Here is a 26,829-nt window from a genome sequence, read left to right as displayed (position 1 = left end):
CATGTAGAGTGAAATTAAAATATTGGTTATTTGGTTGCAAATGCTTGACCTTTCCTCCCTCCCTCCCTCCCTCTGCCCCCTCCTCCCCTCCCCGTCCCCCTCCTCACAGCCATTATGTGTACAATGTCATTATTTAAGTTGTCCCTACATACCTTATTTCTTCTAGTTGGAAATATATAGTTTATTACAAAGCTCACAGTTAAAGTTTGCTCCAGTGTAACCAAACTTGAGAGCAATCAAATTATTTTGGCCCTAGTATTGAATTAATTGAGTCAATATTTGTTTAATATCTCTCCTGCCCACAATGGCCCTCTCTGTAGAGAATAAGAAAAGAGTAATATATGTATAATCCTTGCCTTCAGACAATTATTTAGAACAGAGCTGTACAATAGAAATATTATGGGAACCTCATATCTTTTTTAAATTTCCCAGTCACCACATTAAAACACAAAAAAGACAGGTGAAATTATTTTTAATAATATATTTAAAATCATAGATTTTTAGATTTTTATTTGTTATTAGCATAAAAACCACCTAATATATAAAAAATATAATTTCAACATGCAATCAATATAAAACTTACTAATGAGCTACTTTACATTCTTTTTAAAATAAAAAGTCTTCAAAATCTTGTGTGTGGTTTATTAAAGCACATCTCAGTTTGGATGCTAAATTTTCATTGGAGGGTTGCCTGGCTGGCTAAGAAGGTAGAGCATGTGGCTCTTGATCCTCAGGGTAGTTAGTGAGTTTGAGCCCTATGTTGGGAGTAGAGTTCACTTAATTTAAAAAAAATTTTTTTTTCATTGGAAATACTTGATCTTTACTTAGATTATAAAATGTAGAATTGAAAAAGTAGATTCATATATTGAATTTATCCTAAACATACCAAAAAGTTGTCTAGTAACTGTGGTAAACATCTGCTTTTAAATTTGAGTTGGAAATTAATACTATTAAAAATTTAGTCCCTCAGTCACTCTAACTTCATTCCAGCTGCCAACAGCCACATGTGGCTGCAGGTTACTGTATTCGACCATACGGATTTAGATGGTGAGATGACATTTTGCACCTGCAGTACTTACATAATTGAAGATGGTACGAAATTACAAAATGCATTCCTATCTGTTTGTATAGGATAATTAGAGAAGTATGTCTATTGGACAGAACTTGCTGGGATGACAATATTGTGTGTTGGCACAGCTTGGTAAGGTAGCCACTAGCCCCGTGCTTTTGAACACTTGAAAGACAGCAAGTACAACTAGGAACTACATTTAAAATTCAAATTCCAATAGATACATGCGGCTAGTGGCTCCGGTATTAGTGCTGAAGAAGAGTCTAATTGGAGTAGCTACCGTGTGAATTACTGTAGGCAGTGAGCAGGGGGTAAGACATTACTGAACGGGGAGTAACAGACACCAGTGGTTCCCAAATATTGCTGCACATTGGAATTACAGGGAGATCTTTAAAAATAGATCTGTATTCCTCGGCCACATCCAAATATGTTGATTTAATTGGTGTGGGTGACCTAGTCCATCAGCGTTTCCAAAGTCCCACAAGTGATTGTTACATACAGCAAATTTGGAGACAGAACTGTGCTGGCATTATATATTCTCCACAAAACTATTTCCTCCCTATTCATATCAAACATAAGTTTGATACTTTTTTACTGTTTATTTTTGAGAGAGAGCACAAATTTGCTAGGAATAAACGCAAAGAAGGAAACGAATGCGTGGTATTTTCTAGGTTCCTAAGACTGTCTGATACTTTTATTTGATTATACAAAGGCCTGCATATTGGATGGAGCACGAATGATTCCCATTTGGCTGATAAAATGACAAGGACTTAAAGGTTCATTGGCTGAAGGTCCCATCCATGGGGTGTCCTGGAGTCATGTTTTGACCCTGGACCTTGTGTTTCTGTCACCACATAAGCAGAACAGTATAGAGTATCTAGCCTCCTCCAATTCGTGGCTTGTTTTCTCTCTTCATAATAGAGCTCTTGTACTTAGATTTATAAAGAATGTTTCTTTTGATATTTAGGAAAAAAAATCTCATTAACAATTGGATATTTGTAGTTCAGCAGATTTACGATCCTCTAAAGAGCACTGTGCTGGGGTGTTGGGAGATCTCTGCTCTTTTCCTGGAACAACACATGAGCTTGGTGACCTTGAGCCAGCTGGTTAGCCCTTTAGTAAGTACATCAGATTTCTAGTTGTTAGAAGAGCAGTTCTCAAACCTGCCTGTTTTAGAACTTAAAGGATTGCTGTGAAAAAATGTCACTGCCCTAGATAAAAGTTTGTTTATACTTCTTCAGATTGTATTTGGAATACTTAGGGAAGTAAAAAATTTTTTTTCTTGACTGTGTTTAATAAAGAGCACTATTTGTATGCTAAACTTGAATTAACTCAACCTTCACGACGGCCTTGAGAAATTGGACTTACTTCCCCATCTGGCTGATAAAGAAGTTGAGGGTTCAATAGCTTGCCCAAGGTCACCCATCTTAGGAGAGTCAGAGCCGGCATTAGAGCCAACTTGGTTTTGTTCCAAAGCCTTTGGTGGTGCCTACTCCAGAGAATTAAGCCCTACCCCTTAAGGCCTGAGTGCAATTTGCCTTTAACGGGATGTTGACCATATTCTGTGGTAGCAAGAGGTGGCAGGATCGATTAGCGACTCTGAAGTTCTACCAGTCAGACTTAAAATGCTGGCTGTTTCCTCAGTCTCACATAAAACGTGAATAAAAGCCTCTTTAGGAGATACTGCTATTCACATGGCTCAACCTTTAAGAGCAGTGAGCTTGGTATGCAGAGGAAGCATTCAGATGATCCCCTTCCTTCTAGCCTTTTCTAATAGGAATTCTGGAGAAACTCCTACTACTCAGCTGGAATTTAATTTGAACTGAATTAGTTAATAACTAATTGAATGCTTTCTCTTCTTCCTGGCTCCTCTCCCTTGGAGAATAGTATTTTTATTTTTATTTTTATTTTTTTATCATTTTTTAATGTTTATTTTTGAGAGAGAGCACAAGCAGGCAGGGGTGGGGCAAAGAGAGGTGGTCAGAAGATCCAAAGCGGGCTCTGTGCTGGCAGCAGACAGTCCGAGGTGCGGCTCACACTCCCCAACCATGAGATCGTGACCTGAGCCAAAGCTGGACACTTAACCGATTGAGCCCCCCAGGTGCTCTGGAGAAAAATATTTGAAATTCAGAGTAGATATTTGCCTTATTTCGTGGTTAAAGTTCATATATGTCTTCCTCCCTTCTTTTGCTTTTCTGTTTGGTAACAAATAGAATGGATCCTTTTGTTATCCTTACCTCCTGGGGCTAGCTTTAAACATGTTGTTCTTTTAGTTTTATCCCTTTCTAAAAGCTTAAATCTGATGGGTTTTTTTGTTCAGTTCCCATTCACCAGGTGTGACGATTCTGTAGCTCCTTGGGAAATGCATCTTTATGAACTGAACTGTATCTACTCCACCGAAATTGTTTGGGGGAACAGGGAGCAGGATACACTTTCTAGGTTTCTTCTGGCATTTGTCAGTGAGCTTTTATAATTTCCATTTTACTGTCTTCGCCCCTAGAGGATGACCTTGGATCTTCGTGTAGGCTTGATTGAGTGTAAAATGAGTTAGCATTTCAGGGCAGTGGAACAGATCAGTCCGTGAGGAGGGGGCTCACATGCTCAGTCCTCTAGTTCGATGAATTGAAAGCATTCCTCTCAGAGCCTTTCTGGAAATGCCTGTCCTATTTCTTAGAGAAATAAGCTACTTGAATGCATGTGATTGCTCTTGTTGCCTTTTATATTTGTGCTCGGTTCTGTGGGGGATACAAAAAGTTGGTCTTACCTCTGGCCTCAGGAAGCTTCGTGAATTGGGGTTGGGGGCAGGGACCTTATTTGCTGGACATGCATCTAGCTCCTCTCTGCTAGACACAAGATTTATGAAGATTTAAAAATGCTACTCTAATGGTTTACAGGTTAGTAGAGAACTCATTCGTGGCTTTAATGGTGTGATCAAGTATGTGATAGAAGCATGTGTTATACCCAGATTTTATTATCCCCCCCCCCCCAAACCAGAGACTACCAGGGAGACTGAGTCGCGCATGCAAAAGCAAAGGGCGGTTTTATTAGGGACTTAGGCTGGCCAAGCCTAAGCTAAGGCTCACAGACTTTACAGGCGGGCATAGTGGATTCATGCTGAGAGCCCTGAGCAAAGGCAGGGCAGGGCCTTTTTGGGCTTGGGAAGGGAGAGTTAATATTATTGACAGCAGGTTTAAGCATTCATTGATACTTTTGGTGGCAGCCAATCACAACATTTAGAGTATTGACCAATTACACAGGGGGCCCAGGACCCTCACATAGGACGTGACTAGCCTTCTAGGCCTGCCCTTAGAAATGTTAAAGGTGTTAACTGGCCTTTCCTGATTGGGTGTTACAAGGGTCGTCCCTCCTTCCTTGGGCAATGTGTGCCCTTTTATTGTCTAATGATTCTGAGAAGCGGACACCTAGTTCTCCAAGGTCCGAGGGGAAACTTGAATCAGACCTGCGTCCTTATATTTGAACAAGAACCAGCGAGGGCTCACTGTCTGGAGTGAGTGATCAACTCTGCCAAGGGAGTCTGGGAGACATGACAGAGAGGTGGAGTTGAGGAGACTTTTGAAATGGTTTCTCCTCAGACGAGAGGGATAGAGCATTTTTGGAGACCAGAATACCATGTGCAAAGGCACCGAGGTATGTAACAGCCTGGAGTGTTAGTGAATTTCCACAGTTGTGTGTGTGTGTTAGGCAGTACAAAGGAGCCCAAGGGCTGAATTACCCAGGTTTGGAAATACATTCCTGGAATGTTCCAGATTGGTGGGCTACATGGACAAAGTGGTTAAAAAGGGGGTAAAGGCCCAGGAGGGGAAGGGAGCCATGGCTCCTTTAGTGCCCTGAATGAGGTTTTAGAAATTAGTCCCAATATAGTGCTCTATTTTCATTGCTTTAGCTCCTATTTTTTTTTAAAAAGACATATGTTACTTAAACCCCAGTAATTATTCCAGATGATGACAATGGGTTTATTCTTCCTGCTGCCCAAATTGAACAGTTTGCATGAATAGGGAACCGAAGTCTCAGCACTGTTGACAAGAAATACTTATCTTTAAAGGGGCCAAGTGTCATCAGTGGGAGAATGATGTCAACACTTGAATCTTCATGCTCTGGCCCCTAGACATCAGTGGCATCGTATCCAGAGCAAAGGAATGGGGTTCCCTAGAATTTCCTTTCTGCTGTGGCAACGTACAGGCATGAGAGGATATCCTTGAAAAGGTGTTCGTTTACGGGGGAGATGAGAATTTGTGATAGAAATCAGAATGATTGCTGATAAAGGTCGCTAAACAGGGAGTTCGGGCTTATTTTCTTTCTTTCTTTAAAATTTTTTAAAATGTTTTATTTATTTTTGATACAGAGAGACAGAGCATGAGAGGGGGAGGGGCAGAGAGAGAAGGAGACATAGAACCAGAAGCAGGCTCCAGGCTCTGAGCTAGCTGTCAGCGCAGAGCCCGACGCGGGGTTTGAACCCACGAATGTGAGATCTGACCTGAGCTGAAGTCGGATGCTTTACCACTGAGCCACCCAGGCGCCCCTAGGGTTTATTTTCAAGAAACAAGTTGATGTGTTGCGGAAAAAGCATGGGACAGGGATTTGGGGTTTGATCCTGTTTCTAACCTAACTAGTCCTAGGACCTTGGTCTCTGCGAGCCTTCGTTTCCTGATGGGCAAACGAGGAGAATAATGTTGGAAGAAGCAAAAGAGCAGTACACAAGCCTGGTCAGCCATGCAGCACCTTCCAGGTTGTGAGCTCTGCCTGAATCCTGTCATCTGGCACCTCCATCTGGCCGCTGCCCTGTGTCCTCTTCCTGCCCTGAAGGAGAAGGTGCTCCTGGTGGGCCTGGCCTGGACCAGCCTCCAGGTGACTCCCTGTAGCTCAGCAGACCACCTTTGCTTTAAAGAAAACATTTTCATTACCCGTAAACCCCTGTATTATTTTGAGTTTCTTTTCTTTTCTTAACATTTATTTATTTTTGAGAGACAGAGAGAGACAGATCATGAACAGGGAAGGGGCAGAGAGAGAGAGGGAGACACAGAATCAGAAGCAGGCTCCAGGCTCTGAGCTGTCTGCACAGAGCCCCTTGAGGGGCTCGAACCCATGAACTGTGAGATCATGACCTGAGGGAAAGTCAGACGCTCAACTGACTGAGCCACCCAGGTGCCCCAGGTTTATTTTCTCTTTATAGTTTTCTTAAACTGAGATGATTTCAAAGAAATGTGGGCAGTTTTCTTTCTCCTGTCTCCCTTTATAGCCTACTTATCGCGTTACCCCTTCAGTACCTCTAATTAATGGCACGTCTAAATCTGGGCCACTTTATATTTGAGTCATCAAAATGGGAGTCTGGCCAGTAATTTGCTTTCAAGAAGTGTTGAGCTGAAGTCACCTCATGAAAGAAAAATGGCACAAGGCCATTCTGTTAACATGTGGCCTCCGGTTGTCCTTCTCTCTCATAAGGCCCCTGGGGTTTTCATATTGAGGGCGGGGAAGGGAAGGTGGTGGTGTGGACAGCCCTCTAGCTGTGGTATTCCTGAACTAATTACCTCACAGCATTATAAATTCCTAACAGATTTCCTCCTTTGTACTTTATAGAGCAAGTCTTTCTTCCTCTGCGTTCTCCTGAAGTGTTGTAAGCCAGAGGCCAGCAGGAATAGTCAGATCTTTCTGTGGAATTTGGTCGGTGCCATTGAGCTTGGTGCTTCTCTCCTTGAGGATCAGGCTGCAGGGGTGGGTCCCTCAGACTTTGCGTGGTGTGGAGGGTTATTCTCTTCTTCCTGCCTCCTCCAGCCTGGGAAGTCTTGTTTGTAGCTGCAGGGGCTGAGGGAGGCAGGGCTTCTCTAGCTGCGAGGGAAGCCGCAGTGTTCTTGGACTTGGCTGCTTGTATTTCTTGCCTGGACTGACACCGCCTTACCTTAACCCCTGAGTAAGCACAGTCCCTGGGCAGAATCTCTGTTCTCCTTTCTTGCTCGTAATTTGGCTCTTTTTTCCCCAATGAGAGCTGGAGTCCTGCGTCTTTGCTTGTTCCTCGTGTGTACTGTCACACCACTCCTTTTTCCTGGAAGTGCCAACACGTTTCTGTACGTGCGGAACCTGTTCATCAGTAATTCTTGATGGATTGTCCTTCCCTTTGGCGAACTGAAATAAAACACAAAAATCTCAAAATAGATGTAACCAGACTCCTCCAACTTAATAAATACCATATGTGCTTACACTTGGAATTCATTTTGTCTTGTTTGGTGAGTGGTACCTCTCTTGTGCTCCTGCCTCTTTCCTACCCCCCTGTTTTCTGCAGATGGAAGGCTGACAGCTTTTCCAGCAGCTCACGCCTGTGTAGTTACGCTGCATCTATTTTGATCCTGTGAACCCTGTTTGGATAGTATATGTATGCTGTTTAAAGAGCCATCTGTATATTATTTTGTTTGTGGAGGATGCTAACAGTATAGGATTAATTCTGTTTGGATTCTGCATAGTGAGGTAGCTGTGAGTTTTTCCAGTGTGTGCCCGTCGTTGGCTTGTGCACATGATGGGTTCTTGCCATGCGGCGCTGGACTTCAGAGAGCAGGTCGGGTGAGAGGTCGCACAAGCCACAGTAGCACTCTCTTACTGAGCTCTGAATGTGGAAGAGGCACTGTGCTCAGCCAACTGCATTTGTGCCCATGCGATCTCGAAATAACCTCATTTGGTGTAGGTACGGCTTTTGTCGTCCTCATCATCCTGTTCTCCCAGAGTGCGACCCAAGGCACAGAGAGGGCGAGCTACTTGCCCAAGGTCCTGTGGCTGGTGGTCTGGATTTTCAACCCAATCAGGTAGGCCCCTGAGCCCATGCTATCACTCAGATCTAAATTGCTACACCAAGTTACCATTTGAGGAATGGACTTAGCCCCTAAATGAGAAAGCATAGAATGAATAGTCATGGTTTTGATTTAACAGTGATATCTTTATTTGAGGGATTCTGAAGAATTCCAACTTCATCACCTCCCTTGAGGCCCATAATTAGAAACAACCTTCCCTCATACATAATGAGATTCCTGCCTGGCTTCCTCAAGAGGGAGTATGCCGGAATCTAGCTCTGTATTGTCTGATTGGGGAGCCACTGACCTCATGTGGCTGTGAGGTGTTGAACTGTGGGTTGCTATCAAACATTTTCATTTTATTTCATTTTAATTAATTTAAAATTCAAGGTGGATATTCAGTTCAGTTAGTGCAAAACTGTTCCATATGTTCGGAACACCTTGGGTATTTCAACTCTGTGAAATCTAAACATAAATCAAGTACATCGGATGGAAATTTAGCATCTGAATTGGGATGTGTTTTTATATATAAGATACTCTCAGGATTTTAAAATGATTCTTATATTTTTTTGATATCATTTCATTAATAACATACTGTCTACATGCTGATATACCTTACATAAACCAACATACTTGAAATATTATCATCAAAATCATTTTCACTTCATTTTAATTTTTAATGCAGCTCCTAGGAAAATTAATCCCATATGTGGTTCACATTGTAGTTCTCTTTTTTGACAATGATCTTCTGGAGCATAGATGTGAATGCCCCCCTGTAGGATGATACTTTGCTAAAGCAAGTGCTCAAAAGATAATTAGTGAATGGGTGATTTGTTGACGGAGCTGCCTAGGAGAACAAATTCAGTGGGGAGGGCTAATGGAGCCTTATTGCTTTTGTTGGAATTGGGATCTTATTTTTAGGATATAAATGAGGTAATAATGATGCATAATATGCCACGCATACATACATAATGTTTTACGACCTTTTGAATAAATCACTGCTTTACATATCATGTGATAAAATGAAGGTAGAGAAGATTAGCATGAGTCCATTATTCTCTCAGTCAAGAGGAGTTTCCTGTTCCTACTGTGAGCTGAATTACACTGTGGCTCTTAACTTGTTTTTCCTTCCCTTTGCTGGGATTTATTTGGCAATGAAGGGTATGAGGCCCTCATGAATGGCCTCCTGCCTGCTTCTGTCTTTCCCCCTGCTGCTCACCGTGTCTCTCATGAGCTGAGAATCCCTGTGTGTACCAGCCATTTCTGGCCTCCTCGGGATCCTGGGTGACACCCAGGAGGCCGGCAATGTCTCTCAAATCACAGTGAAGGGTCCGTGTTACCCTGAGGAGGACACAGAGCTGTTGCACCACTGCCCTCACACTGTCCATCTGCCTCTGATTCCTCTGTTCTGGCCTCCTGTTCAGCGGTTCTTTTTCTCCACGCCCCTGTTTGTATACCACGGGGCTCTACCCTCCTTCCTCCTCTCATTTCTCTCTTTATTTCTCCGCCCTAGCTGAGTTTCCCAGGCTCTTGGAACTTTTCAGTGGCTCATCGGATGGGTGGCAGTGCTGAACCTCATGAGTCCCTGCACCCTTCTTGGCATTGAGTCAGGGCGGGGAGGGGGGACACCAGTTTACAAGTCTGTGCATAATTGATCATGCAGTTTAAGGTCAAAATTCATATTCTGATAGTTTTTTCTGCTTTTTTTCCTGTAGCCATCATCTTTTTTTTTGGTGCTGTTAATGTCCTGGTTCTGTGGTTTCCTCCATTGTAAAATGTGAGCATTTCACAAAGGAGCATTATTTACAGCATGGGAGAGAAACACAGTGACAGCGGCTACATTTGGCTTATTGCTGAATTTCAGATTAGCTACCTGCCTTCGGATTTGTAACAGCACATTAGATGGAGACACTGGTTTTACCAGTGAGAGTTTATCCCCATGAAAGCTCTTAAAATGGATCTTAGTTGTCGCTACCTGTTTTCTGCCCTCACCTCCTGTTTTGTTGTCTGTATTATTTAAAAGTTTCCAACAGATTTGAATAGCCCTTAGCTTTAAAGAATCATTTTTTGTTCTTTCCCTCTTGTTGAGGATGACTGTGGCTGTTGAAGAGCTAGGCGATATTGGAGGCAGCATAGTGCAGTGTTGAGGGCGTATGTAAGAAGGTGGAGAGATCTGGGTTCTAGTTTCATTTCTGCCTATTCGCTCATAGTGTGAATTGAGGAGTTCCTTAGCCTCAGGTGATCTGTATCTCCCTTAGAACTTGGCCTGTTAGGCAACAATTGCTCAGTAAATATTATTAGCCATTGTATTGGGTGTTTTCTTACTTGAAGATTTAGATGAAAGGTTGCTGTCCCTGAATTGTCAACCATGATTGACCACAAAGACAGTGTCCTTAGGTCTTAGAAAAAGTTGGTAAAAATGAAAATATCATCTATAAATATTTTTTTTTGCATCTAATCTTCTTCTAGATTAGAAACTGTAGATAATATTCTACAAGAAAAAACTTGTGTGCTCAATCTGTATCCCTTTAATGGTCATAATTAATACCTAGTCCTTCCACCAAAGGTGTAGAATATAGTTTTCTTCCAGTGCTACCTATAGATTCCTTTTGCAGGTTGAATTCGACTGTACACAGGATCTGCATTGTACTATGGAATCAATGATTATAATGGTCCTAAGCCTTTCCAGTAAGGAGTGAATCTTATGTTCTAGTTAGTATGTGGATGGGAGGCCCAAGAGTTCAGTTAGCTAATTCGACATTGAGTTAGAGAAAGCTGTATCTAAAGGAGAGAGTACAATTCTCATTTGAGAATGGGAGCATAACAGGAACTTGAGAGCTGTGTGCTCTTTTAATGAAGGCTGTTAATTAATTTAACTGTTTTTTTTTTTTTTTTAAACAAAATGAGGGATTGGCTTCCTACTAACAGTTAACTGGGCTTGACTTTGATTTTTCGTGCTATGACCAAACTCTGTTCTGTGGAAGTGTTAGAGAATGTTTGGCTTCACATAAGAGACCTCCCTTTCATGTCTAAAGAGGCAAGGAATGTAATTTTCAGTTGCTTGGAAGATTTGATTTTCAAAGCTGTGCCATAAAAAGGAATAGAGCAGAAAAGTCCTGTAGGCCGTCGGTTTCTTAGTTTTATCTGAGTTGAGTTGGCCTTGCATTTTTTGCCCTTTGGACCATCTGAACAGCCAGGGGATATCAGTTTAACTCCCTTGGCAATTTGGGACCATATTCTTTCTTTTTGGCAAATGTAGTTACAAGTCACGTTTTTTACAAAACAAAATGAGGCCGTTCAGCCCCTCATTTTGATCCTCTGAGGAGTGAGAGACTGTTTACATTGAGCGAGTAAGATCTATTTATTCTTCTTGACAAAGAAAGCCAAATTATTTAGCAGAAAGCTCTTTGGTTTCCTGTACCTAGCACTTGACTGCAGGGTGCCTTAAAAAAGCAAGGGACCAAAAATAAGCAAAAAGAATGAGCTCTCAGAACAATCCTTGTGGGGGTGGGGGGTCGGCGCCTCTGTATGGTTCGGCTGAAGCCCCACTCTGGAGCTGGAGCCAACATTTGTTTCCTTGTGGTTAGATTTAGAAACTTTTAACCCTGCCTTCTTGCACTCCCTGAAATTTATAAATAGGAACCTTTTTTAACGCTGGATCACTTGGAGGCTTGTTCATGGTTCGTTTGGGGTTCTGAATGATGACGATCTTTCGGGGGAGAAGTGCCAGGATGTTTGACATGGGAGCCCACCTTGGTGGGTTATTTTAACCTCATCGTTCTCAAACTTGGCTGCACAGTAGAAGCCTCTGGGGAGCCTTTGAAACTCTAAACAGCGGGCTGTACCCTGTACTGAGCCCATACTGACTGAATCACAATCTCAAGAGAGGGATCCAGGCAGACATCAGCGTTTTTTAATGTCGCCCAGTGGATTCCAAAGCGCGGCCAACAGTGAGAATAGGTGATCAGATCTGCTCTAATCTAGAGATTGGCTTGTGCACTACCCATAAGAAGAAAAGATAAGCTTCCTTTCAAATACGAAGTTATGGTATAAAGTAACATTCTTCAGATACTGTGGTCAAGCAGAGTGATATCATTGCTGTGATTAATTGGCATTTTTAACAGTACAGTAGCTGAGGCTTTATGAATCAGACACATCACAATCATCCTTTACTGAAATGGAAACCTCCCAGTGGCATTTTGAAATGTCTTCAGGCACCTTCAGGGGAGTACTTTCTAATTACTGGTGATAAAAGATCAACACTTTCTCGATGTCCAGTTGGTGTATGTGAAACCACTTCAAACACCCATATCTCAGTTTGTGCTTTTCTGTGCAGGTCCAAAACGCTGCATTTGTAATTCTGATTAAAAAGCTTCAAAAAAGAATTTTTCTCATTTATTCAGATTATTTACTTATTTAAATTTACATCCAAGTTAGCATAGAGTGCAGTTCATCCCAACAAGCCCCTTCCCTTTAGCCCATCCCCCCACTCACAACCCTTTCCAGCAATTCTGTTTGTTCTCTATACATGAGTCCTTTGTTTTGTCCCCCTCCCTGTTTTTATGTTATTTTTGCTTCTCTTCTCTTATGTTCATCTGTTTTGTGTCTTAAATTCCACGTATGAATGAAGTCATATGATAGTTGTCTTTCTCTAATTTCGCTAGCATCATACACTCTAGTTCCATCCATGTTGTTGCAAATGGCAAGATTTCATTCTTTTTGATTGCTAAGTAATACTGCATTGTATGTATGTATGTGTGTGTGTGTTTATACACACACACACACACACACATATATACACACACACATATATACACATACCACATCTTTATCCATTTATTTGTTGATGGACATTTGGTCACTTTCCACACTTTGGCTATTGTCCATAGCGCTGCTGTGAACATCGGGAAACATGTGCCCCTTCGAAACAGCACACCTGTACCCTTCGAATAAATACCTAGTAGTGTGATTGCTGGGTCGTAGGGTAGTTCTATTTTTTTTTCTCTCTTTTTTTTTTTAATGTTTTATTTATTTTTGAAACAGAGACAGAGCATGAGAGGGGGAGGGAGAGAGAGAGAAGGAGACACAGAACCGGAAGCAGGCTTTAGGCTCTGAGCTGTCAGCACAGCTAATGCACAGAGCCTGACACGGGGCTCGAACCCACGAACGTGAGATCTGACCTGAGCCGAAGTCAGAGGCTTAACCGACTGAGCCACCCGGGCGCCCCAGGGTAGTTCTATTTTTAATTTTTTGAGGAACCTCCATACTATTTTCCAGAGTAGCTGCACCAGTTTGCATTCCTCCCAGTGGTGCAAAAGTGTTCCTCTTTTTCCACATCCTCACCAACATCTGTTGTTTCCTGCGTTGTGAATTTTAGCCGCTCTGACTTGTGTGGGGTGGTCTCTCATTTTGGTTTTGATTTGTATTTCCCTCCTGATGAGTGATGTTGAGCATTTTTTCATGTGTCTGTTAGCCATCTAGATGTCATCTTTGGAGAAGTGTCTATTCATGTCTTTTGCCCATTTCTTCACTGGATTGTTTTTTGGGTAATAATTTTTCTTTTAAAACAACTCATTTGGTTGGCAGAGCTGGGCCAGGGGTAAGCTCACCTGGCAGTCAGCCTTACCCAGAGACAGTGGAAGCTACTGTACAATCTTGATTTATCCCACTTAGTGTGAGCTTTTATACTTTGCCACTGTTTTGACTATGGGATGCTGCCCCCAAACACCACTACAAATATAGAAGGAGACTCGGCACTCTGTTGATTACCTTATGAAATTCTGAAGAAAGAATTGTGAATTCCGCACTATATTTGGCTCTGAGGGACACACATAAGGGACTGTGGATCGTGCTGTGTCATCACTGTGCCAAGTCTGGAGTCCCCTTTGCAAGCACACGGTTTGCCTGTATCTTCTGACTCTGCTACTGATGAACTGTATAATCTTGGCAAGTAACCCTTCTGAGCCTTTATTTTCCATCTGTAAGGTGACAAAAGTGATAGTATCTGCTTCAAGGGCTCTTGTGAGGATTAAGAATAATGAAAACGGAGTGTTTTAAAAATAGAAGTTTAAGGAAGTTGTGAGTACCACAGGTTTTTCCTTTGGGAACTCTAATGGCACATGGCAAAGCCTCAAATACAGGTTCTTTCCAGGTGTTGGCTTGCAGTGTATTATAATGATACACAATGAAAAAAATACTTTTCAAGCTGTGGGTCAAGCATTGGGTCTTGGAATCTGTGTTGTCATTTCTGAGTTTGTGACTATGTAGGAAAGAAGTATAGTAATAAAAAGAATTTGTGTGTTGCCTTAAAGGAAAGCTTTGCCCTGAATTGCTTTTTTGTATATGTACATTTGTATACGGGTATCCTGAGTCATGACCCTTATACTGAAGGAGTGGCAAATGGGATTGAGGTGTCCGCAAAATGGAGTTTGTGGTCTGCTCAGGGTTTATATACTGCAGTGGTCCCGTCCACATATAATACATGGTGAACCAGAGAATTCAGAAAACAACAGCGGTGATAGGAGTCAAAGTTCCTTTTGCTTGTAATATCCAAAAAATCAAGGCCAAAGATTGCATTCTCTTTTTGACTCTCTGAGCATTGCTTTTGCTCATGACTTCATATTGCATATGCAGACCCAGTATTGAAAGCTCTCCATAGAAAATATTGACAATACTCTTCTGTTAGGAAAGCTTCAGTGTAAGAAAGGCACATACTGAATTTTTTGGACCATGAAATATTTGTGTATTTTATTGCACTTGGGATTTTTCTGCTCCTCAGGAGTTTTTGTTTCATCTTAGGCCAAATTTATTTAAAACCAAACCAAGGAACTGCCTTTGCTCTTGCCCGATCCTGCTTTTCCCAGCCGTGTTGTTGTCCAGCGGTCTTGTCCCCGCGCCACTCTGCTGTCACTTTAGGAAAGGCTCTTGGCTTTTGTGAGTCAGGATGATGTTTTGTTTATTGACCCAGGAGAAGTTCTATCTCTAAAGGAAAAGAATTTTAATTAAATGGAAAATGAGCTCGAGTAATTTTTTGTAACTAAGAGTCATTAATTACATAGCTAATGGACTTAATTAAGTCAGAACTGATTTCATATACATGTTTAGACTGACCTTTGTGGACAGTGATTAATGATCATTAATTGGGTCTGAATGGACCTGTGGAACGAGGGAGGTTTTTCTTGATAGTTCTTGATCTGATCCCTGGGAAGCAGAGGGATACATCATCACATAGCCATTTTTGAAAGGGTGTCTTTGTCTTATTGAGATTACTAAATTGATCACAGGAATTTTTGTCTTTTTTAGAGGCCTTGTAACCGGTGAACTAACAACTTGAAGCTTCCCCTCAACAGCTTACTATCTTAAGTTCTAAGTGACTGTGAACAAGTTATTTAATCTCTCGAAACCTGTTTGCTTATCTATAAAACAAAACACGTACCCAGCTCACCTTGAATAATTGTGTGAAAATGAGTGAAATGTGGGAAATCATTTCTGAAAACTAGTAACGGCTGTTCAAGGTAAGATGCACAGTGATAGAATACTGGAGAATTTTCGTGATAGGATCTGTACCTGATGTGTACCTCTCAAGTATAAGTATCCAATTGCTTTGTAGCAGTTAATTCTGCGATGTTGGTCTCTGACTGCCTTTGAAGGCTGTGAGGTTTATTGCTTGTTGAGGTTTTTAGATGTGAATTTTGAGAGGACGACGATAGATGTTCCACCTCTTGGACGGAGGTCTTTGCACCAAAAATAGGACTTAATCCTGGATTTAGTACTTTGGGTGATTGTACATTTCTAGTTAGGCCAGCTATCCCTTGAGGGCATTTGTCATTGTTGGGGGGCCGAGGGGTAGCTCTTGATGCACTCTGCCTTCTCTTTTGTAAACACATTGGCAATTCATGTAGAAATTTCTGCCTTAAATGGTATTTTAAGGAGCCTGTGAATGATGTCAACCATGTGGCCCCCTCTCAGAGTCTTAGGTGGCAGCTGGTTGAAAGGTCCCAAGCTTGTACCACTCTAGCAATGGCTGTACTTAAAGGACCAGATGTATTTACTATTTGATGATATATTTTTATTAGCCATTTGTGTGTGTTTTCTTTTTATTCTCCTATAAAGAGAGAAACAAAAGGTATCACCAACCACTTGTAGAGAGATGGAGTTTGATTTGCACACTGTCATGCAATTACTAAGTAAGTAGCAAGACTCTCCAAGAAGTCACCAGTGTAGGCTGAACAGCCTGTCTGACAAATGTTTCTGGGATTTTAAAAAACTAAGAATTATGCTGACCATGCAATCCTCCCCTCTAAAAAAATAGGCGCTCACTGGAAGAGTTCTGGGTGGAGAGGTGAGTCCGTGATAATTTGGAGGCAGAATTTCCTATCTGGGAAGCTAGACTGATGGTTTGTGTAACATCCTGTTTACCTTATCAGTCTTCAATACAGGATTATAAACACCATTTAGTTCCCAAAACACAAAATGCCTCTGGTTAGAAACAAAAAGTATGGAAATGCTTTTCTGAAAAGACAGGGCAGGTAGCTTGAAAACTCCCTGTTTAGAAGCTTCGCATATTAATTTGGTACAATGAGGAAAATACTTTGTTTTCTTGGTTAACAGGAATTCTGGTTCATTTAGCCATGTCAGATAGCTAGCTGCTTCTTCCCCTTTTTTTTTTTTTTTTAATTTGAGAGAGAGAACACAAGTAGGGAGAGGGAGAGAGGGGGAAGATAAGGGGAGAAAGAGGGGGGTGAGGGAGGGGGGAGAGAGCGAGAGAGAATGAATGAATGAAGGAGTGAATCCTAAGCTGAGTATGGAGCCTGATGTGGGACTTGATCCCACAACCCTGGGATCATGACCTGACCCGAAATCAAGAGTTGGATGCTCAACTCACTGAGCCACCCAGACGTGTGTAACTAGCTTCTTAAATCGCAAAAGCTTATTAGAGAAGAGGCTACTCTTCGTTAGCCTTCACTTTGGGAACTAAAATTTTCCTTAGACATTCTGGGATGGGTCAGAGCTACAGGGATACCTTCTACCAACTGAGAAAGTCTCTTAACCATCTGTAAAATTGATGGGGTTGGGATTAGATGACTTTGAAAAATCTTACAGGAAGAAACCAAATCATGGTGTTTGGGTTCTGGTGCTGTCCCACACTTGAGTTTTCATTCTTTAATTCCTTTCAGCCTTGCTTGCTGCAGATCGTATATCATGACAACTCAGGATCTCAGGAAAAGCATTAAACATGAGAAGTCCTGAGTCGATTGTCTGCTGAAGATTCATTGTTTCGGTTTTGGCCTATATGGAGCCTCTCAGGTTGTAGCCAATCCAAATAGGTGAGATTCTTACAAAATTTTACACTGACAAATAAAAAGAAAAAAGAAAATAGGGAAGCAAAAGATGGACAGTTGAGTATAGGTTGGACAATAACAATATAAAAATGGCTTTGGATTCTTTATAATTATGGTCTGACATGGTTCCAGTTAAGGTGTCTTTGGTTAAGTGACGTGTTGCATGGTGTATATATATATACACACAAACTATATACATGTAAACATAGAAGGTTCTAAATATGATACTCCAGTATTGCTTTGTACTACATGTGATTTTTATTGAGACAGCACGTCTGCTAAACCAAGCCTCGGGAAGATTGAGCTCTTGCTTAACCTGGTCTAAACACTATTGATTATTCACAATTGGTGGTTAAAAAAAAATTAAAATAGCAGAACCTCAGTTTCCTTAATTAAAACATACACAGAGCCACAGCTTATGAAGCAGTTGAAAGCAAAGCAGTTCTGTTTTTCTGGGCTCCTTTGGGGCCTGCAGAGGAACTTAGGGACTTGGTGTTATATTGTCTGAAAACTGATTGAAATAGCTCTCAGTTATCAACACAAGGGGGTCAGTAGACCACATAACACCACTCACGTATCAGCGTGGTGAAGAGGTTCTGTGTTTTGTATAGTAGGAGTTAGTTCTCTTTAAAGAAAATCCTTTATGTCTAATATCCATTCTAGCATGAGTGACATAGGAGACCTGAATTTCAGTAAAGTTTTTTGCCTTATATTTACTGAAAAAAGTATGATGGAGACAAAGATGAGCTTTACTGAAAAGTTTATATGGAGCAAGTCAAGCTGAAAGAAGAGATTAAAATTTGGCAGCCTGGTGAACTTCAGAACAATGTATTGCATACACACTGTGTGAGCCTGACTATAAGGCAACCCTTAAATAAGGCCGTCTCCTATTTTCTCAAGAGGAAGACCCAAGACAAAAGTTTTGAATATACAGACTTCTTGGAATATAGATAAAGTAATAGAAACTATATTAATTCTTATGTGTTATAGAAAATCTGCATTTCCATGTTTTTATGGACCCATTTTATTTTTAAAAAGTTCATTTATTTCGAGAGAGGGAGCGAGCATGCACACGTACAAGTGAGAGAGGGGCTAAGAGAAGCAGAGACTATATCCTAAGCAGGCTCCACGCCATCAGCACCGAGCCCGGTGCCGGGCTTGAACTCACAAGGTGTGAGATGATGACCTGAGCCGAGGTGGAGAGTCAGACACTTAACCGACGAAGCCACCCAGGCACCCAGACCTGTTTTATTTAAACTCCTTACATGTGCTGCCACATCAGCTGCTCCATCCCCGGAACCACGTGTCCCCTCCTCTTTAAATTCTAGAGCTCATCCTCATCACTTCCACCTAATGTTTTAAAATAGAGCATTTGTAGTCTAGATGATGTTACTTTTATGTTAATTCTCTAACTTGTATGTTTTCAAAATTTAAATTACCTTTATGGTGCCAAAAAATTCCTGGGAAGGAAGAAAAAAGCGAGTATGTTGGTTTTTTTTGTCTTAAAACTGGCAGATTAACGGGTCATGGTTGTTTTAGATTCTTTTCACGTCTTAATTCCCCTCCTCTGTTATGTGACTGGTGTTGCATGAGAGTATATTTCTTGCTCCACTGATACTGGGCTTGGCCTTGTAACCTATTTGGCCAAGAGAATATAACTGAAAGCTAAGCAAGCAGTTGCCTTAGATGGAGTGCCTTATATGTAATTGGGCTGTTGTGTTCCTATGATTGTCATGAGGAAAATATGCCCTGGCTTGGCATTGTAGACCCCATAGTGAGTCAGAGGTGTGGCCGACCTGATCCAGACTCTGATCAGACAGGCTCAGATCTTTAGTTTGTACCCGATTACCGCTATCTGTTGGCCTATCAGATCTAACTGGACTACTCTACTTCACAAGTCTAATACTATTCTTGTTATTTCTGCCTCAATTAGCAGAATTAGAAGTTGCACTCAAGAAAATTTAGTTTGGTAAATTCTCTGTCAAAAGTAACTTTGGAGATGATAACTACCAAAGGCTGAATGGTCTGTGCAGTAACTTAGGATTCTTAACTGTAGGCATTTTCAAGAATACATCGTATACTGAAACCAGATGTATGCAGTAAAAATATTGCCAGACTTGAGTGCACTGTTCATTTTTCCAGTGAGACCTCCAAAGGGTCTATGAATAGAAGCCTGGTGTTTTCTTCTTAGATGACTCATTTTTGAGTATAGTAGGAACAAAATTTTGGCTCTTGTGTTAGGCACAGTTTCAAAGTCTCTCGATACACTTGCACTGAGCTTTTTAAAATACATGCAATATATATATGCATATTCATGAGTATCTCCCATATTTGTAGGTTTTAAGCCTACTTGTGTGTGCATAGCTGGTTTGCCTTTGTGGCTGTTTAATTGTACTCTTTCGTTCTCTAAAGAAGAGTAAACACTACCTGTACAAAAAGTTGATTTATATTTTTAAAAATGTCCTCTCAGAAGAATTTGAGATAAAATATCTCTAGTTTTGTCTGCATTTATCTACTGCCTACCCAGTTTACTGAAGAGATTAAGATCCCCAAGTAGGTTATTAAAACATTTTTTTTTAACATTTACTATTTATTTTTGAGAGACAAAGCATGAGCCGGGTGGTGGTGGGGGGAACAGAGAGACAGGGAGACACAGAATCCGAAGCAGGCCTAGGCTTAGAGCTGTCATCACAGAGTCCCATATGGGGCTCAAACCCTCAGACTCTGAGATCAATGACTTGAGGTGAAGTCAGACGGTTAACTGACGGAGCCACCCAGATGTACCAAGTAGATAATTTAATTGCAAATAGCCGGTTTGTGGTATGTCTTCCTAAAATACATTTAATGGACCAAATTTTAACCTCCTTCCATTCATAATTACCCATTTCCATTCTGATGATGACCTTCATTAGGTTTCTGCCTGGTGTGGCACTTTCGGCAGCCAGAAAGCAAGGTTTGGGCCTCTTAATACTTCTATATCCTGGTTTCAAAGGTGTTGGATTAAAAAAATCCTTAAAAAAAAAAAATGATGGCCAGTTTCCTTGCCCAGAGATTTTGATTTAATTGGTTTGTGACATGGCATAGGCAACTGGCATTTTTTTTTTAAGCTTCCCAGATGATTCTAACTTACAGAGTTGACAACCACTAATATAAATACAGCCTTCCTGCACATTGAATTATCTAAACTAAGCAATTCAGGCTAGAAATTTGTTTTACATGTACTGTTGTCCAGTTAGGTTATCTTCATTGTTCACATCAACCTGATAATGTCAGATCTTTCTAGGAAATTAGCATCATATTGAAGTAGCTTTTTTCCCCCCTATTTTCAGGCTGCTTCGGAGCATTCCTGGTAGGCTAAAGGAGCAAAATTAGCTGCATAAATAAATCCTTAATGCTAGCCAGGCGATCACTGCCTTCCTTTATGACTCCATTTGGCCATTTGGGTAATTCTCAAAGTTGTCTCTTAAATCACATCGCCTCAGTCCGTTTTACTGAAACTGATTTCGCTTGTGGTGTGCTTTCCTTCACTGTGGGGGGGGGGGGACGGAGCCTGTGGATTTGCTTAGGTGACCTCAGTTACACTGGTTGCACTGAGCACAGTAGAGCCTTGTCAAGGACCCAGGAGGCAGCATCTTACCTTTCTCTGTCAGATGCCTATGTAAATAGTCAATGACGGGTTGCTATAAAAGTTTCAAATGCCTACATGAACACTAAGCTTTAAAAAGAAGAAACACAAAGCCTTAGCATGTGTGCCTTTAAAAAAAAAAAAGATGAAATCCATAGAACTGAAACCATATTTTATTCTACCTTCTAAATCTGTGTCAGAAGAAGATAGGATTTTCTTTATCCTCCAGTTGAGACTTATCTTTTGGTGACAGCCTGACTGCATGTATGTGAACTTCTTTCCATTCATAACTGAAACTGCGTATTTGTTGCACAGATCAGCAGGACGCAGACTAGTGAGAATTAGTGAGATGGCGAGGCTGAGAACCCTCCATGAGGACTGTCATCGGCTTGTGGCTGAGTTTATGACGCTTTGGTCAGGGCTTACTTTGATGTGTGAGGTGATGTGATTAAGAGTACAGATTCTGCACTTGGGCTTTTTGGATGTGAATTCTGGCTTTTCTGCTTCATAGCTGAGTGGTTTAGGTACTACTCCCCCCTCCTCCTCCCAGCCCCTTCCTTGAAGGCTTATTTTCTTCACCTGCAAAATGGGAATGATCATGGTTACTGTCTCATAGGGTGATACTGATGGTTATATGAGGTGCTTCAAGCCTTAAAGCAGTTTCTGGCATTCTGTAACTGTTCGGTGTTAAAATTAGCATGGTTCCTCCTGCCTTTCCTGGTCCTGCCCCAATTAGTTGTCTGTTACCATAGAATATAGCATCAGGTAAACTGAGGTCATGGGTTAATTATTGAGAAAAAAATTCAACTGTTCTTCTCTAGGACTGTATTGTGAGTTTTTTTTCCTGTGGTCTTGTGTTTCATAACTCAGAAGCTCATCTCTCGATAAGAGCCTCCCTAAGGCTCATTTTAGGACAGGAATCTCTTTTATTCTACTTTAAAAGCAAGCAGGCCCCCCCCCCCCCCATCTCAGGCATGCACAGTTTTGTGTATCAGTTATATTGAGTGTATGAGGCTACTAATATGAATTGTATGCCTATACATACAATAGCCTATAGTCATAGGAATGCCAAAAGATGGGACAATATTTGTTCATGACACATTGACTCAAAAACAAAACAAAACAAAACCCACAAAAAGCCTCCAAACCTAAAATGTCTTGGAGTGGCTGAAAACTGGAAGCTTGCTTCTCCAAGTTCATGTCTGTGTCACTGTAGTCACTGACTGGAAAGTCATCGTTTCCTTTAACCAGAGGAATGTGCTGAAACAGTAGTAGGTGTTGGTTAAAATTAGAATCAACTATTTTCATAACCAGAACTATAGACATGTTTTTTAAAAAAAAAGTGACAGAGCTCTACTGGTTTGTGCTTGTGAGTTCAAGAGGTTTTCAGTCCAGTTCAGCTAACTCCAATTGGATTCTGTCCGTGAATTTGGCACATGACATGCATGGCTGACTTCCTAAAGCCAGTGATGGAAGCTCAGAACTCTTCCCAGGGACAGGCTCTTCAGAATTGTCAGCAGGAGCAAACAGCGAATGGCATGGCATGCCGCTGTCCTCTTCTGTCTCAGTTGTGCCCTCCCTCCCTGATGTTGAGCCCCAGGGAAGGATTCAGCATTGACATTATTTGCATTTAATAGCTCATGACCGTGATCTCCAGATCTCCTTTACTAGCAGAGAGGTTGCCAAGCCTTCAGCACTGTAACTGTACATGTGTTTCTAGACTACTATATGAATTGTTCATCTCTTGAAGCTATTTATTTGTAGCTAATAGCTAGCATTTGATGTCTCTTGAGAAATGCATACACAGACAGTTTCCATGGAGAGGGGGAAAAAAAGCCACCATCCTGGCTCCTGGTTTTCTGTAAGGAAGATGCAGTTTGTATGCACAAGGCTCTTGCTCTGGCTGCAGGTGTGAGTCACTGGTGCTTAGTGTATCTGCAGACATGGGGCCAGATAATGGACCCTCTAGACTGGCCAGTTGTCTTTTTTTTTTTTTTAATTTTTAAAAAATGTTTTATTTATTTTTGAGAGAGAGAGAGAGAGAGAAAGAGAGAGACAGACAGACAGAGTATGAGCGGGGGAGGGGCAGAAAGAAAGGGATTGACACAGAATCTGAAGCAGGCTCCAGGCTCAGAGCTGTCAGTGCAGAGCCTGATGAGGGGCTTGAACGCGTGAATCACGAGATCATGACCTGAGCTGAAGTTGGCTGTTGTACCGACTGAACCACCCAGGTGCCCCTAGACTGGTCAGTTGTGTTGAACCAGATTATTACCAGAAGGTCCGAAGTAAGCAATTTCTAATGGCAGTGGCTCCGATCACGTCACTTGTGGTTTATTTTGGCCCCTTTGCGCTTCACATGCTGGATTGTAACAGTGCCGCTGGTGTGTTGCTCCAGGGTTTCTCAGGGTTTCCATCAGATACCTAACGTTTACAGAATGACTTTAAATATTTGCCTCAGTCCAGGGTCTTGGCACCCAGCACCTTTTTTTCTTGTTTACTTAATTTTGGAAGTCCGTGTTGTGATTTTCTCAATGAGCAAGCCTAATTAGAAAGAGAGCTCAGTGGTTTAGGATTCAGGCTGTGAGCAGTGATGCAGAAGGGATTTTTTGAAGGAAAACAAGTCGCTGTAAGGGAGTGGGGAGTCTCTGATGCATTAACGCCTCATGTCTTGAGAAAAAGCTGGATGTGGTTTTTTAATAGCTTCTAGGTATGAGATGTGGTCAGTTTAAAGAGTGCTCACGTGGTAGCATAGGTGGAATTTCAGATTTGGTACTTGTTTTCAACGAGGATTTTAAGTGCCTTCAATTTGATTTTACTCTGTACTTGCTGACTAAGTTCTTTCTAGCTTATCTTTTTTAACTCAGGCAGAAGACCCTGGGGGCAAAGCATGCAGAGCTACCCTCCCCAGCAGTGACCGCGGCCCTGAGCTGGTGAGACCTCACTGACAGACCCCTAGGAAAGGACCCACCTGACCTTTACTGCCCACCTGTTTGTACCCACTGACCTTTGTCCCACATTTTCTTTATATAAACCTAGATTTCCGTTCTTTGGAGACCATCTTTGAGAAGGTAGTCCACAGTCTTCCTGGAATGGCCTCACTGAAGTAAATTCTTTTCTGGGTTTACCATCACACATCTCTCCGCCTTCAGATTTTATCCAGCACAGCTGGCTGAACCTGGTCTGTTTGGGCCACCAAGGGCCAGGTGCTTTTGTGCCTAGCGCTCTAGTTACTGATTCTAGATCTTAAAATAGTCTGATAACGGGCAGTTTTCAACTTGAAAATGATAGTGCGTGTGTTTTAAAAATTTATGTGATAGTTGTTTGAACACTGAAAGTAGTTACTTCATACAATGTGTTACAAATTTAAAGAACTAAGCATGTTTAACATAAATGTGGTAAGAGTACCCCATGAAGGGGAAATCCAGTGACTTTTTGAATAAGGATATTGTTCTCTGGTTGGGGGTGGGGGCGCTCCATTTTGCCTAGCAATTATAGCAGAAGAGAGATTCCCCTCCCTTCCCACCCCTGTCCTACAGGGAAATAATAATTCAAGAGGAAGCTTAGTGGTTTCATTGCCAAAGGAAAGCTTTAAAAATATCTATTTATTTGTCACTATCTGCTTATTAGTCTGTGCCAGGGACAGACAGAGAAGCACATGCAATTTTTGAAACAGAATATTTAGAGATAGGATTTTATTGTGTAATTGGCAAATGTCTCATCTTTGGGAAGTTGCTTGATTTCATGGAAAGGGCCAAGTGTGGCTCTCTTGAGGCCCATGATAAATAGGTAGCAACAGATCCTGCTGGGCCCCATGGTTACTAGGAGCCCCGCTCAGTGGATTACTGTCCTGAGTGCATTTGTATGAGGATCCCCTTTCAGCTAATTCCCCTTGAATCAGGAAAAGAAATTGCTATAAAATTAATCAAATTTGCAGGATGTTCCCATCACCCTGGATGCTTGTGTTTATCACGGGACTCAAGCTTCTGGCTGCCCTCTGTTACCCTCTGTTAACGGACAACTCTATTAACGAAAAGCTTTTTATATTGTTAGCAATCATTCGGCTCTTTCAGGAGCTCTTCACATAGCTCAGAAAGGTTAAGAGAGAAATGGGGACTAGGTTCTAAGTATTTTACCTCAAATAAACTTTTGGAGTTATTAGGAACTGTCCTGTACAATAACCTTAATTAACTAGGATTACTCTGAGGAAGGGCAGTTTCTGGTTAATTGAATTTTCTTTTGACTTGAAGGTTAAACATGTAAGCTTTTCTCAACGCTTAATAACTTTCTTTGGCTTTTGGAATCCAGATGTCAGGACTGTGAAAATAAGTTTGTTTCATTTCATTAGTCCATTGTAAAAGTGCTTTGAGTCTCCTTAGGAGTTATGAATTTTGTTATTCAGGCTTTACATTCTGTAGGGATTTAAGAGGCTCAGGGAATGGCTGCTGAGTTTTGTAAGTTTTGAAAATTCTATTCATTTATTTTGAGAGAGCGAGCAGGGGAGAGGCAAAGAGAAAGGGACAGAGAAGATCCCAAGCGGGCTCTGTACTTGTCAGCTCAGAGCCTGGTGCAGGGCTCGAACTCATGAACTGCAGGATCACGACCTGCGCCAAAATCCAGAGTCAGATATTTAACCAACTGAGCCACCCCAATGCATGTAAATTGTATCTTTTGTGTTACTCTGTTTTCTTGGATCTTTCTTGATTGAGATTGAGAATGAAAATGCAACCGTTTCATAGGCTGTTGAGTTGACTGTTCTACATAATCCAGACAATAATAAGTAATAATTGAATATCTAACAAATATTTATTGAACATCTGCTCTGTGCTCGTGAGATAACAAGTTAGGCAGTTTCATTGTCAGTCATGATGTCACAGCATAAATGTCCCTACCACCTCTGGACAACCTTTGCATAAATCTTAATCTTCTCAAAGCAAGGGAAACTTGTCCCTGAGGGACTTTGTGGCAACAGCAGTTCTGATTTCCTTGTTTGAAAATAGCATTTGAAATATTATTAAGCTTTCCAGCTTTTTTCTTTTGCACTCAGCACTTAAAAGAGATTTTATTCTAAACATTAAAATACTGTAATTTTATTAATCATGAATTATAGATATTAAAGGACACAGAGACCTTGCATGAACATAGGTAGGGAGCTTAGGTGAAAGAATTCCTTTAATTTCATCCAAAATCAAATTCTGGTTTTTCAGATGTGATGTTAAGAGTTTGGTGTCTTCAAATAAAGATCAAGTTAACGTCCTCATCTGTCAATGATAACAATGAGAGCTGGATTAGGAAATAAGCCAAGAATAATAGTTTATATTCCAAATTTGGCTTAAATAAAAAATGGAGCCAATTTCGAGTGGCCTCTCCCCTTGTTGATCTAGCTATGCAGTGACTATCAAAAAGTAAGCTTGAAAACATACCACGCCCACTCGCCTCCCCCCTCCATCTGAAGAAAATATATCAAAGGTTAAGTTTTGGTAAGAGGTAGGTCTGGGTTCAGGGGGAATACATTATATTCTCTATACTTATGTGTGTGAAATACACTAAAAATACAGTGAGAGGGATCCTTTCTTTTATAAATTTATTTTCTGTATATCTGCAAAAGCATTTCATCTGAGTGCTGTGAAATGAATGGACCAGACCCTGGGGCTTGTTAGGGTTTGTGACTTAAAGATGTTAAAGTGAATTTGACTCTGAAGATGAAGCTATCTACCTCCGTCAGGTCTTTACGAAGAGCTTGTCTATGGATGGTAATAGCAAGTCTCATCTTATTAGTTGACAATTGAGGGCAACAGAGAGGTCAGGCTGTTGGAGCCAGCAAGTTAGCAACTACCATTTTTAGCTGCTTAAGCCTAGTTTTATTGGCACTGATGCCTTGATCACACCTGCAACACTCAGAAACAGGCTATTTTTTCTTGTATGCCGACCATACGATGACACTGAGATCGCCATAAATGGTTTTACTTACCGTAGATCTACGTTGGATCCATGCACGCACAT

The 26,829-nt window shown here is 41.3% G+C and overlaps 1 protein-coding gene across 5 annotated transcripts in view; it reads left to right on the top strand.

Annotated features, from left to right (window-relative positions):
- FMNL2 (formin like 2) overlaps nt 1–26,829 on the top strand; it is a 307,011-nt gene that overhangs the window by 118,555 nt on the left and 161,627 nt on the right. The window lies entirely within an intron of this gene.

The sequence above is a fragment of the Suricata suricatta genome, chromosome 3, assembly GCF_006229205.1.
Source record: "Suricata suricatta isolate VVHF042 chromosome 3, meerkat_22Aug2017_6uvM2_HiC, whole genome shotgun sequence".
NCBI classification, from domain to species: domain Eukaryota; kingdom Metazoa; phylum Chordata; class Mammalia; order Carnivora; family Herpestidae; genus Suricata; species Suricata suricatta.
Note: the sequence above shows the minus strand (reverse complement) of the source record. Positions and strands in the feature narration are given on the sequence as shown.